This window comes from Notamacropus eugenii, chromosome 2 (assembly GCF_028372415.1).
Source record: "Notamacropus eugenii isolate mMacEug1 chromosome 2, mMacEug1.pri_v2, whole genome shotgun sequence".
Classification (NCBI taxonomy): domain Eukaryota; kingdom Metazoa; phylum Chordata; class Mammalia; order Diprotodontia; family Macropodidae; genus Notamacropus; species Notamacropus eugenii.
The window spans coordinates 389960797-389976364 of record NC_092873.1 but is presented as its reverse complement, the minus strand read 5'-3'; positions in this window follow the sequence as shown (position 1 = coordinate 389976364).

The following is a 15568-nucleotide window of genomic DNA, read 5'->3' as shown; positions in this document are numbered from 1 at the left end:
AGCCCAGAGAACTGAAGTGATGTTCACACTGCTAGAATGAGCTCTTGACACCTTGATTGTGAGGGAGCATTTCAATCTCCCCTTTTAATTTCCATGTCCTTTTCTCCTAACATTATAAAGGAGATTGTCTCCTGGGATAGCAATTGTCTTATTTGAGTTTCTCTATTTTTAAAGGGGTATTAATGATTGAATAGGGAAAAAAAAAGTATTCATCAATCAGAAGCCCCAGGAATGTGGTGGTAAAAGGCTCTGACAGTGCCCAAACAGACATGTATGGGAGTGGTCTTACTCCAACTAAGTAGATAGAGTGGGAGAAATTGACTGGTGAGATTGCATTGACCCCATAGTGTGTTATTCCCCTCTCCCTTAGCAGCCATAATACTTGTCAACTATATGCTCCACCGCATCTTTGGAAAGGCTGGGCTGATGAAGGAGAGTCAAGACCTCAAGGAGCAAGGAAGGATGGGGGGCATCATTCTTAACAGCATTTCCAGAACGATCCCAGGCAAGCTGATAGCACAGTGGATAGAACACTGAGCCTAGAGTCAGGAAGACCTAAGTTCAGATTTGACCTCAGACAATTTTCTAATTGTATGAGACTGAACAAGTTACTTAACACCTGTCTGCCTCAGTTTCCTCAATTATAAAACAGGGATAATAATAGCACTTACTGCCTAGGGTTCTTGTGGGGATGAAATGAGATTTGTAAAAGGTGCCTAGCAGTACCTGGCATGTAGTAGATACTATATAAATATTTATATATGTAGAAAATAAATATTTATTCCTTAAATTTATTTATTTATTAATAAATATTTGTTCATTTACCATTCCAACCCAACTCCTGACTGCCTCAAAGGAATCCTGGTGTTTGAAAGATGACTGAGGTTCACTAGAACCAGGAACATGGTGATTGGACAAAAACTGACTCTCTCTAGACAACTACCCTCTCTCATCCACCCAGGTACCTGGCTCCCCGACCAGAGTTTTAAAGATCAGAGGGCCTCTCTACTTATCATCCCAGTTGCTTTGGCAGCTAGGTAGCTCAGTGGATAGAGTACAGGACCTAGACTAAGAAAGACTTGAACTCAAAATTCAGCCTGAAACACTCACTAGCTATGAGACCCTGAGCAAGTTACTAAAGTAACCTCTGTTTGCCTCAGTTTCCCCATCTAAAATAATAACACCTACCTCCCAGGGTTGTTGTGAGGATCAAATGAGATAATATTGATAAACACTTACCACAGTGCCTATAGCATAGTAGGGGCTTTAAAAATGCTTCTTTCCTTCCCTTGTTCAGAAGATGTCCAAGGAATTAAAGTGGAAAAGAGATGATGCCTGGATCTGATTCCAGACTCCCATCATCATATGTAGGCTGGTTTTGCTGGCCTGGATTTGTTGGAAGAGTGGAAGTTCTGGTGGTCTTAACCCTCCTACCTTCACCCTCCAGTGTATATGCCTATAATCCCTCCCTTACCCTCCTTGCCCGTGGGGCCGATTTGGTCCCCTGTAAACCGGGCACAACCTGGAATAAAGCCCTACTTCTCCCACACTGCTTAGCACCCTGCCCTGCCCATACCTTCTCACAGGCCATGTCCCCTATGTCTATTATGCTTTCCCTATTTACTCCTGATTCTTGGAAACTCTCACTCCCTTCAAGGCTGACTTCAAATGTCTCTTCATACATGAGACATTTTCTGATGGTGCCCTACCAGAAATTACTCTATTTTGCATAAACCTTGTATTTAACTACGTGTATGTTCCTTACATCCTACACACACACACACACACACACACACACACACACACACACACACATACAACAGCATACAAGCTTCATGAGGGTGGAGACTACATCCTTTCTGTCTTCTTATACCCGGGGCCCAGCACAGAGCAGGCATTTAATAAATGCTCATTGAATTGAATTCGTAGGACTCACTTGTATACCACTGTCCTCACCTTCAAGAACACAGAATGACCTCTAAACCATTAAATTTTGTAGAAGTTGATGTGCTTAGTTTAAAATTAATTTTTAAAGCAAAGAAAAGGTACACAGTCCATGTCTGATTACGGTTACAGGACCTTGCCAGCTGGGTTACTGTAGAGATCACTGGGTTATAGCACATAAAGAATGTTGAGCAACCTAAAAGATAAGAACATTGTGCTTTGGGGGAAAAGATAAAACTCAATAATTAACAAGTGTTATTATTGGTCCATATCACCACACTCAGAAGCATTCCCTAAACTGTAATTTCATCAATGTGGGGAATTCCCAGTGTGGAAACACTTTCTACCAATGCAAAGTAGCAACTTTTCTGCAACTCTTTTTAAAAATTATAAATTAATAAACATCAATAAATAAAAACATTTTAATACAAAAAGAAATAGAAAATAGCATTACATATGAAACTATGAATTTCTGTTATGTAGCTTTTAAATATACATAATATATAATACATATATATATTATATATATCATAAGAAAACAACCTTGCTTGTCAATGTCCCCTTTCTGAAATTCTTTCTTCTCTCTTCTGTGTTACCTTACAGAGGTAACTCATTAGCGCTCTTAGAGCATTATTGAGGCCGTTGAGAGATGACCCAGTGCCCATAATTCCAGTCAATTAGTGGTAGTACTTACATCCAGCTCTTTTTAGATCTAAGGCTGGCTCTTTATCTACTCATGTAGATGGAATAGGAACACGCTTCCCCTCTTTTCAGTCAAGGGCTGATTGAAATAGATCAGAGCAAATCAAGCCTCAGACACTTACTGGTTGTGTGACCATGGACAAGTCATTTAACCACTGTTTGTCTTAGTCTCCTCATCTGTATGATTGGGAGAATAATGGCACCCACCTCCCGGGGGTGTTGTGAGGTTAAAAATGAGATAATACTTGTAAAGCACTTTGCAAACCTTAAGGAGCTATAGAAATCCTAGTTATCATCATCATCATCATCATCATCATCATCATCATCATCATCAATCACTGTTCTGCTATAGAAGAAGAGCCAATCCAGAAAAAGGTCATGAACAAATGATTTAATACCAAGTATTGCGTGAACAACTGCTGAATCAGAGGGATTAAAACTTTTTTAATAGATAATAATTCATCAGGCTTTTTATAAGGATATGAAGGTCGAGTACTCATTACCTTCTTGAGGTGACATTTTCTTTGCAAAACAAATTAGAAGCTAGGTGTTTGTCCTGAGATAGTGCTTGCATTTGTATTGAAAAGACAAAGGACCTATATGAAAATAAATAATTACTCCATACTAATATTATGGTCAAAGGCTGACTTGGCAGTGAAAACAAAGAAAAAAATCATCAAGTTTTTTTGGCTCGTTTCTTAAAGTAAATTCGGAGCTGATTAGTTTTCAAGACTTTTCCTGGGTTTTCTTTTTCCACAGTGACAAGACAAAGGGACATACTTGAGATAAAAAACAGATGTTGGAGCTTACTGCACATATGGGTGTGGATTTTATATATTTTTACATCCCTGTTAAACACGGGGTTGGCTTGGCAAAAGTCCTAATAAATCAGGTGAAAGGATTTTGTGAATGGGAGGGAGGGGTAATTTTTGAAGACAAAGTCTCCAATAGTATTCTAGGTTAAATTTTACTTTTTGTTCATCTTCTAAATATGACTAGAATTTCCACTGGTGTGAAATTTAATTTGGTATCATCTTAGTAGAAGTTCATCATTATAAGAACCTTAGACACATCTAGAATGTACTTCAATGCATACTTGCAAAAGACCTCCTAAAATTCCAAGGTTTGCAAAAATCCCTTGAGGCTATGGATTAGGTTTAAAAAATGGCATTAGGCCCACTCAGGTTTACCATTGTCATCCTTTCCTCTCTTGCTTTCATCTCACTACACCATGCTGCTTCAGAGTTTAAAAAGAACAAGAAACTCAGAGACACCAGTGACAGGCCACTGACCAGTTTATGAACCACATGCATCAGATGTCAGTCTCTTCGCCAGTATCTTCATCTCTGAAATGAGGAGGTTGGGCTACATCAGAGGCCAGCAAACTACTACCTGAGGGCCAAATCTAGCCCAATGATTTTTTCATATTTTTAAATATCACAAAACTTTATTTAAAAATACAAAATTAATATATTAAAATGTTATTTTTAAATGTAAAAATAATTCTTAGCTATCTGACCATACAAAAAGCAGGTAGTGAGCAGGATTTGGTCTGGACTAGATGTTCCTAGCTCCTTTTACTATGTTAACAGAACATTAAGGGTCTTGGGGATCAAGAGACCTCAGAGATCATGACATAGGAATCCAAAAAGTGGTTACTCAGGTTCTACTTAAACACCTCCAGTATGAGGAATCCCTCCTACTGAGGCAGGCCATTATTCTTACCCTGAGCTAAATGTGCCTCTGTGAAACTTTCACTAGTCGCTCCTAGTTCTGTCTTCTAGAACCAAGTAAAAAAAGTCTTACCTTCTCTCCTCTGCCCCACCCACCCTCTCCTTCTGAGTTTACTTTCTCTTTATACAATATATGTCTTAGGTTTTTTGCGTATTGTCTCCTCCATTAAAATGTGAGTTTCTTGAGGTCAGACTGTGTTTTTGCCTTTCTTTGTATATGCAGTGTGTATTAGCACAGTGCCTAGCACATAGTACATGTTTAATAAAAGTCCTTCAAATAGCTAGCATGCTCTATGTCCCACCTGGGGTTTCTTTTTCTCTAGGCCAAAAAGTTCTTATTTCCTTCTCAGTGAATCTTCCATGGCATAATTTCCCGTCTCCTCATCATGCTAGTCACCATTCTCTGGACTGTTCCAGTTTGTCAATGCCCTTCTTAAAATGTGGTACCCAGAACTGAGGTCAATATCCCAGATGTAGTCAGACTAGGGCACAATATAATGAGACTACCAGCACATTCTTTTTGGATCTTTGGCTGCCATGCCATACTGTTGACTTATTTTGAGTTTGTAGACCATTAAATACCATGTCACTTCAAAGACTTTTTCATATGGACATCTTCCCCATCCTGTACTTGTGCACTGCAAATATTGGATAAGGATAAGTCTATGATCAGTCCAGCACTCTGCACCACACATTGCCTTTGTCACTCTCACATCCTGTCAGTCCCTTCTCCTTACAATCACATAGTCTATTAGATGCCAATGTTTGGTGCAATGGTACATCCATGAAGTTTTATTGTATTTAGGTAAATGGAAGATAGTGTTGGTGATGAGAAGGTCATGGATCATGAGATGCACAAATCTTCAGGAGTAAGTGACCATTGCTGTTGCTGTTTCCCATTCCATTCCATCATAGGACTCCCTGCTCAAGTCTGAGCCTACTTTAGCATTAAAATCACCCAGAATTATAAACTAGTCTTCTTTTGGCACATTGATGATAAGGGTCTCCAGGTCTTCATAAAATTTTTCTTTGACCTCTTCAGGATTCATCATGGTGGGAGCACAGACACTGATGATGGTGGCACGATGTTTTCCTACAAGTGACAATAGCATTGTCATGAGCCTGTCATTCACTCCCTTATGGAGGCATACAAGCTTGTTAACTATATTAGTTTTGATTGCAAAACCTACACCAGCTTCACAGTGCGCCCCTTCACTGCGGCCAATCCAGAAAAAATGTATATCCAGCTTCAATGTCAGTAAGCTGGCCTTCATTTGCCAGCCTTGTTTAACTTAGGGCTGCTATTTGGATGCGATATCTGCTGAGTTCTCTTGCCACAAGAGCAGTTTGTCTTTCAGGTCTACTGGATTTTGTGTTGTGTATAAGTGTGTGCACATTCTACGTGCCAGTTGTGAGTGGAGTCATCTCTGCAGATGTTTTTGTATATTTGTTGTGTTTCAACCACACAGTGGGATTTCCCACCTGCCCTAGTAATCAGGCCAGAGTTGGGTAAGCAGACAATTTTTAGGGCACCTTTTCTAGCCCCTTCCTCATACCAGGAGGTGAGCCGTGTAATCCTTAACAGGTTGCTCAGACACCCAGGAGGCTGCTGAATCCCACTGTTGCTTCCAGTGAAAAACGACTGTATGACTTATGTGCAGGATTGTGACTACAGCTCCCAGTGTATATTTACCTGCTGCTTTGTCACTTGTCTGTCGCTACAGTACTTTGACATAGGTATAATGGCAAAATGGTACAGGTGAAGTCTTTTGATTCATGCTTAAATTGGATTTAAATGAGGCAAGGCTGCACGAAGCCTTCAGCCTCACTCTTTTCTCCAAAGTCATCACAGTCCAGTGGTAGGACAGAATCAAGATGACTGGTGATGGCTCAAGATGCAGTGGAAGACCTTTAGCATGTTCAATGTCTAACCAAGCTCTAAGTGCTCCACAGCACTTGCTTCTGCCACCTTTATGGTCTTTGGAACAAATTGTTCTCATCATTCCATTCCACCAGGGAAAGTTTTCTCATGCTTGGGGTAGACACCCCTCTAACTTTCCAGTGGTTTTGAGACCCCTTGGTTACCCTCAACCTGTAGATCTGACCAAGACCTTTGATATTGTTAGTCGTGATGGCTTATGGAAAATTATGTCAAATTTGGTTGCCCAGAGAAGTTCATCAGTGTTGTATGTCAAAAGTTCACCATCCATCAGCCAACCTGACCATGAACCTCTCTGGATTTAGCAAGGCTGAGCTTCAGATAGCAGAAACTTACTCACCAGGACTTTAAACACACCTCCTATTCTGGGCCAGGCTTGACTAAGTCGAGCCTGGTGATTCAGGCTAAGGAATGGAACAAAATGACATACTTTTAGACTATCTTCCATTGAGAGAGAAAGAATAGCAAGGAAAGAATATTCCACAAGGATATAAAGTTGATTCAGTTAGGTGTAGCTCCTATTACCTCCACATTTACCATAGGTGGCATAGTGCAGAAGGCGATGTCAGACCTGAAGAATTCTGGTGCCAGCTTTTATTATAACCAGAAAATTCCATCAAGGGTCTGAACTTGAATCCCCTGTAATAATCAAGTCTCAATGTCAAGAATTATTTCAGTGCCTTTTAGGGGGAAAAATGTAACGACCTATTATGGGGTAGATGTTGCTCTACCCTATAACTAACAAAACTTATTCTGCCTGAGTCAATCAGTCAATAGATATTTATTAAGACCCCATTATGTGTCAGGCTATGCTAAGCACTGGGGATAAAAATAAGAGAGATAGAACCTGCCTTCAAGGAGCTTACAATTGAACAGAGGAAGACAATATGCGAAAGCAAGGAGAAAAGGGAGAGGCATGATGTTCCTGAAGTTTAAACCAAGCAGAACATCTAATGGAAAGTGGAGATGAAGACAATTAGTTCACCACCACTACATAATTACCTTCCATATTCACTAGTGACTTATCTTCTCTGTTCATTTCTGACAGGCAAAGTGGCATAAAATCTAAAGAGCTAACTTTGAAGTCAAAACCATCTAGGGTCAGGTCCCATCTCTGAACCCTACTGACCCAGGTTCTCTTTCTCGAAAGCCAGTGTTCTGTGTTCTACGTTCAACCAAATGTTGTACATTGACTCATTATTCTTGCTCCCTTTCTTGTTTATTCAGAAATATATATATATATATATTCACTTAAAATGCCTTAAGCTACACACCACTGCCCTGGCTTCCATGTGATGTTGTTCTCAGGTTATTTGTTACGTTAAAATTTGCCTGGTCCTTACAGGAATACCAGATGAAGTCTGAGCAGTCTAGCAGATGAAGCTGGGCTGTTGGGTACTGCACGTAGCAGCTTAGCCTGCCTGAGCAGCTGCTATTCTAGACAAGCATCTATCATAGCCTTTGGCAGGAGTAGCAGTCCCACAGCGGTCACCCAACCCAGAGATGTCCGGTCATCCCAGTCCAATCCTTAACATTTAAATCTCCAAGTAGCCTACAGTAAGTTTAAAGTTGAGTTAACTGGCAGGGTATGTGTGGTGTCATTAAAGAAATGTTCTAGAGGAAGGAAGGAAAGACCAAAAGGTTAAACAAAGGAGAAGCATTTAGAGTAGCTTTCTGGAACCAAAGAGAAGGCAGTGTATGGGTATGATCCTTAAATAGACTTAGATTTTTTTTTAATGACTCTCTATTTTTTTTTCCTGATACCCTCTTCAATCATTCTGGGGTTTCTCTTATCCCAAAATCTCTTAACCTACTTACTCAATTTATCAATAGTTGTAATTATAATTCTGTTACAAGGGATCTCCAAGGTTATACAATCCAACCTCTACTTGTTAAGATATTAATTAGTTATTGTGTGTCTATTGTGTTATTTTCAGTTACAGTGTTCACCACAAGGCTAAAGTATACATTATACATAATAGGACACGGAATAAATGTTATTTGAATTGAATTGTAGAATTTCACCAAGATCATAGAGAAGGGAAAAGTCAGATTTTTTAGTATCTGAATGATTGGTACAGCAAAGGTATTTGATAAGTGGGACAGACTAGGAATATATTCTGAATACTCATGTGAAATAATCCAGGAACCAGAGGGGAGAGGCAAAGGGAAAAGCGTTTAGGGGAAGATTAACAGGGGAAAAACAAAAGCAAGATTGTCTTCAGAGTATGCTATAGACCATCTGGAAACAAAAAGGAAATAGATAAGTTGTTTCAAAAACAGAGCACAAGCCTGCAAAGAGATATAACATAACAGTGATGAAGAATTTCAATTTTCCAGACATCTGTTGAATCAGGGGGTGGGTGTTCAAAAGAGAGTAGCTAAAAACATCATGACCTGCCTTAATGACAAATTCATCCTTCATAAGGTGGTGGAAACAACAAAGGAAAATTCTATTCTGTACATAACTCTCACTAATACACAGGGATTGGTTTCTAGGATGGAAATGATGGAAACTCTGGGAAGGAGGTAACAACTACCTCTTAAAGATTGGGATAGAGAAGGATAGGAAAGCCAGAATTTGACAGGTATGTGGGACATTTGAGACCAAAGCATGAGGCAGAGGTTAAGTCTAAGAGAAATTTGGGATAATAAACTTCAAATTCACTGGGATAATGAACTTGAGATTCACATTTTAAGGACAGAATATAAGAGGAATGAGAGGTAGGAAGGACAGGGAGGGGTCAGGGAAGAACTAGGATAGCACAATATTACAGAAGCCAAGGAAGGGAGTAGTCTAAAAGTCAGATGTTACAGGGATCAGGAAAGGCACTGAGGAAAACTACTGCAACTGGAAATTTGCAAACCTCTTTTTAAGAATTCATTATTAATATCTTTTGTTTTTCCATTACCTTCATTTCCTGATAGACCCTTCCACCCTGCTCCACCCAGAGAGCCATCCCTTACATAATAAAGAAGACAAAGGGAAGAAAAAGTTCAGGAAAACTAACCAATATCAATCAAGTAAAACAGCAGTCTCCCCATCTCCATCCCCCCAACCCACCTCCACCCCCTGGCAAAGAAGAGAGGCAGGCACCTTTTCATAACTCTTTTCTGAGGTTAAAATTGGTCATTATAATCATACATCAATCAGTTGTTATGTATTGTTGTTCCTTGGTAAACTTCTAGCTGTTGTTGTTGAGTCATTTTTCAGTCATATCCAACTCTTCATGACCCCTTCTGGGGTTTTGTTGGCAAAGATACTGGAGTGGTTCGCCATTTCTTTCTCCAGCTCATTTTGCAGTTGAGGAAACTGAGGCAAACAGTTGTTTTTTTTCTCATTTCTTTTTCAGTTTCATTTTTTAAAATTTTTTTCCTTCAAGGTATTTTATTTTTTTCCAAATATATAGGTAAAGATAGTTTTCAACATTCATTTTTGTAAAAGTCTGAGTTCCAAATTTTTCTCCTTTCCCTCTCTGCTCCCCACAACAACAAGCAATTTGATATAGGTTATACATGTACAATCATGTTAGACATATTTCCTCATTAATCCTATTGTGAAAGAATCAAGAAAAAAGGGAAAAAACACAAGAAAGAAAAAAACACAAAAAATGAAAATAGTATGCTTCGATTTGCATTCAAACTCCATAGTTTTTATGCAGATATGGATAGCATTTTCCATCACTTCTTCTGGAATTGTCTATATGATCATTGTAATGCTGAGAAGAGCAATGGTTAATGATCCCACAATGTTTCTGTTGCTGTGTAGAATGTTCTCCTGGTTCTGCTCACTTCACTCAGCATCAGTTCATGTAAGTCTTTCCAGGTTTTTCTGAAATCTGCCTGTTCATCATTTCTTATAGGACAATAGTATTCCATTTCATTCACATACCAAAACTTGCTCAGTCATTCCCCAATTGATGGACATTCTCTCAGTTTCCAATTCTTGGTCACCACAAAAAAGAATTGCTATAAATATTTTGGTACATGTGGGTCTTTTTTTCCTTTTGTAGGATCTCTTTGGGATACAGATTGCTAGATCAAAGGGTATGCACAGTTTGGTTGCCCTTTGTGCATAATACTAAACTAATCTCCAAAATGGCTGAATCAGTTCACAACTCCACCAACATTGCATTAGTGTTCCAACTTTCCCACATTTTCTCCCACATTATTGTTTTCCTTTTCTGTCATAGTAGCCAAACTGATAGATGTGAGGTTGTACCTCACAGTTGTTTTAATTTGCATTTCTCTAATCAATAGTGATTTAGAATATTACTACAGCTAGCTTGATTTTTTTCGTCTGAAAACTGCCTATTCATATTCTTTCACCATTTGTCAATTAGGGAATGACTTGCATTCATGTAAATTTTATTTAGTTCTTGCTATATTTGAGAAATGAGACCTTTATCAGAGAAACTTGCTGTAGAAATCATTCCTTAGGGACACCCCCCCCTCCACTTTTCTGCTCTTGGCTGCATTAGTTTTATTTGTGCAAAAACTTTTAAATTTAATGCCATCAAAATTATTCGTTTTACATCCTATAATGCTCTCTGTCTCTTGTTTGGTCATAAATCCTTCCCTTTTCTATAGATCTGAGAGGTAAACTATTCCCTGCTCTCCTAATTTGCTTATGGTATCATCCCTCATGGACAGAGAAGGTTAAGTGACTTGCTGAGGGTCACATAGTTGGTAAATGTCTGAGGCCAGATTTGAACTTAGGTCTTCCTGACTCCACTGTGTACCTAGTTCTCCCTTTCTCACTTCTAGAGAACCATTTAAAGGGTGGAGGTAGATGCACATTACAAGAAATTGAGTGAATGAGTGGGAGTGATAAAATGGGCCAGTGACTACAGACTACATATGTCAATACCAGGGGCAAGGCAGTGATAATAGAAAGGACATCATTCAGCTGAAGAGAGTATAAAGGAGAGTAATCAGCACAATGAGGAAACTGAATATCATACCATATAGGATATGCATGAGAATCCACGGACAAAATTCAGGATAGCCTAAGGAAGCCAAAACTTAGTAGAGCATAATCACTCCAGTATTTGAAGGGCTGTTCAATAGAAGACAGGTTGGATGAGTTCTATTTGACACTAGAGAGTTGAATTAGAAGTCATAGGTTGTAGAAAGGGAGAAGTTTTTTTCTTGACATGAGGAAAAATCTGACAATTGGAACGATCCAAAAATAGAGTGGGGGGCTTTGAGAGTTGCTAGGTTCCTCTTCCTTAGAGGTTTTCATTATCCAAAATATTTATTGAGAATGATTTAGAGTGAATTGTTGGTTATGTAGGTTGGACTAGACAATGTCTGAGGGCAAGCACTGGGAAGGGGAGCTCTTTTCATCCCAACTTTGAGATTCTGTGTAAACCAAGCATAGTTAGATAAGCATCCCAGATTTCTGAGAAGGCAGACTTCAAAAAGTACAAAGGAAAGAGAGGTAGAATCCCATGGACTAACATTCTATGAAAGAAATAAGCACAGGAGAGATGGAAAACTCTCAAGAACTGAATTCTGAAGACAAAGGGAAATAACTAAAGTGAGCAGGAAAATTTAAAGTTGTTCAAAGGATAGCTTTGCAGAGCGCTTACCAATCGATATTAATTTTTAAAAGATAAGTTATGGAGGTTGGGGAGAGGCAGGTAACAGAATAAATATAAAAGCATGATAGTGTTTTAAGAATAGTGTCAAGACTGTTAAAACTCAGAATGAGTGAAGGGATTTAATTGTACTGAGAGAAAGAGAGCTTTAAAGAAGGAATCAATACTCAGGGTGGATGGGACAATAATCGTTGACTCAAAGGCTCGATTTGGCTTTTTGCTTCTGTCTTTGCTGCCTGGGAGAATAATCTTTGAACTAGAAAGGAAAGAACAAAAATGGCTAATAGGGAATTAGTATCCTAATATAAACAGGGAGATAGTAAGAGATCACCTATCTACTCTTGATGAATTAAAATAACCTGATTCATTTGAACTATATCCCTAGAAGCAAAAGGACTTGGAGGACAGTATTGTTAAATCACTGTCAGTGACATTTCTGAAAGTTTGTGGAGAACAGGAAAAGTAAATAAGGAACAGAAAAGGGTAAATGTCCTAATTTTCAAAATAAGAAAAGAGAATAAACCTGTAAACTATAGGTAAGTGAGCTTGTGGTCAATTTCTGACAAAATTCTAGAATGAATTATTAAAGAAATAGTAAGAGGACATCTAGAAAAGGAAGCTATAATCAAAAAGAGTCAGCATGGCTTCTTCAAGAATATATAATACAAGACTAAACTCATTTCCCTTTTTAGTAGGGTTAATTAAGGGGGAATGCTGCGGATATAGCTTACCTGGATTTTAACCAAGTATTTGATAAAGTATCTTCTTGCTATTGGTAGAGGAAAAATGCAGAAATATAGGCTAAATGGCAGTACAACCAGATGTAAACTGGCTGAACATCCAGGTTTAAAGAGTAGATATTAATGATTCAATAATAATTGCAAAGCTCTCCAATGGAGTTCCTCAGGGTTCCATGTTTGACCCCGTGTTATTTAACACCCTGAGTGAAACAAGGTTGGCAAATAAAGGCCAGCTTAGTGAAGCTGGACCTAGATACATATTTTCCTGGAGTGGGCACAGTGAAGGGGAATGCCATGAAGCTGGCGTGGGTCTTGCAACAAAAACTAATCTTGTCATCAAGCTGGTATGCCTGCCAAAAGGAGCGAATGACAGGCTCATGACAATGCGATTGCCACTCACAGGAAAATGCTATGCCACCATCATCAATGCATATGCTCCTACCATGATGAACCCTGATGAGGTCAAAGAAAAATTTTATGAAGACATAGAGCCCCTTATCATCAATGTGCCTAAAGAGGACAAGCTTATAATTCTGAGTGACTTTAATGCTAGAGTAGGCTCAGACTACCAGACTTAGCAGGGAGTCCTAGGGAGGAATGGAGTTGGAAACAGCAACAGCAATGGTCATTTACTGCTGAAGACTTGTGAATGGCATGACCTTCTTACCATCAACAGTCTTCCGTTTGCCTAAACACAATAAAACTTCATGGATGCACCTTCACAGCAAACATTAGCATGTAATAGACTATGTTATTGTAAGGAGAAAAGAGAGACAAAATGTGAGAGTGATAAAGACAATGTGTGGTGCAGAGTGCTGGACTGATCAGCTAGACTAACTTTCCAAGACTAACTTTCCAAGTTAAATATTCACATTCATCAAAAATTCTGTCCTCAAGGCAAAGTGATTACCAGAAGAATTGATGTCAACAAATTAGAACTCTTCTCTGATGGTGAACAGTTTGTTGATAACTTGGAGGGAAAGTTGAGCCAACACATAGTTGGCAACAGTGGAGCAGAAAAAGAGTGGGCAGCTTTCAGAGATTTGGTATACAGCACTGCATTTGTTCATCTGGGTCAGAACACTCGCTAACATCAAGACTGGTTTGATTAAAAATAATGGGGAAATTCAGAAGCTGCTAAATGAAAAACAAGAACTCCACAGGAGGCAGCCTTTAATTCCATCAAAAGCAAAGTACAAGCAAAGCTTAGAGAGATGCAGGATTCCTGGCTCAGTAAGAAGGCACATGAAATTCAGTTTTATGATGATAGTAACAACCCAAAGAGCTTTAATGATTCCCTGAAAACTACAGACCAAAAACCTATGGTGCATCACAACTAATCAGTGCTGATGGAGCCACATTGATTAGTGACAAGGACATGATCCTAGAGAGATGGGCAGAACACTTCCATAGTATTCTCAACAGACCATCTTCAATCAATGCTGAGGCCACTGACCTTTTACCTCAGGTTGAAGTCAAGCCCTCCTTAGCTAAACTTTCAACTGAAGAAGAAGAGGTTTTGAGGGCCATTAGATTCCTTTCACGTGGCAAAGTACCTCGTGCTGATTCTATTCCAGCTGAGATTTACAAGGTAGGGGGGACCGTTGCTCATACAAAAACTGATTGAAGTTTTCTAGGTTGTATGGCAAGAGGAAGTTATCCTCTAGGAGTGCAAGGATGCCTTCATTGTCCATCTCTGTAAAGGTAAAGGGAATAGATTGTCCTGCAACAATCACAGGGGGATCTCTCTCTTACTCATTGCTGGCAAAATTCTTGCTAGAGTCTTCCTTAATAGACTGATCCTTCACCTGGAAGATGGTCGTCTACCTGAGAGCCAGCATGGCTTCAGAAAGGGCTGAGGAACAATCAATATAGTGTTTGCTGCCTGACAATTCCAGGAGAAATGCCAGGAGCAGAACAGAGGTCTGGACACAATGTTTGTAGATCTGACCAAGGCCTTTGACACTGTTAGTTATGAAGGCTTATGGGAAGTTATGTCAAAATTGGGCTGGCGGGAGAAGTTCATCAGTATTGTACGTCACTTTCATGATGGCATGTTTGCCCAGGTTTTGGATAGTGGACAATGCTCTCGTGCCTTCCCAGTCACCAATTGGAGTGAAACAGGGCTGTGTACTTACTCCCTTGTTTTTTAGATGTTTTCGACTATGTTGTCAAATGCTTTCAATGAGGATGAAATCATCAAGGTCAGCTATTGTACTGATGGTAAATTCTTCAATTTGAAAAGGCTACAAGCCAAGACCAAAGTGAAGGGAGTGTTGGTGCATGATATTCTGTTTGCAGATGATTGTGCACTCAATGAAGCCTCTGAAGCTGAGATGCAACAAAGTACGGATCAATTCTCTGCTGCCTGTGCTAATTTTGGCCTAATAATTAACACCAAGAAAACACAGGTGCTCCATCAGCCACCACCACACCACCCACATATGGAACCATCAGTTACAACAAATGGAGAAGTTTTGAATGCTGTGGATAAGTTCACTTATCTTGCTAGTGTACTTTCCAGGGATGTACACATTGACAATGAGGTTGATGCATGATTGCCAGAGCTAGCTCAGTGTTTGGGAGGCTCAGAAGAAAAGTTTGGAGAGAAGAGGTATTAGACTGACTACCAAACTGAAGGTCTACAAAGCCGTTGTGCTGACCTTATGTAATAGGATTGGAAGAAATGGTGTCTCAGATCCCTTCTAGCTCTAAATCTTTGATTGCTGATGCTGGTTTTGTTTTTGTTTTTAGGAGAAAGGGCTGTTAGGAGGTGAATGCAGTGATCACATCTCTAGTGCTGGGCACTAGATGGCAGAAGCACCTAGGAAATCCCTTCTCCATCAGCAGATCATTCTCAATAATATCCAAGGCTGGAAAAACTTTTAATGAGTTGCAAACACAACG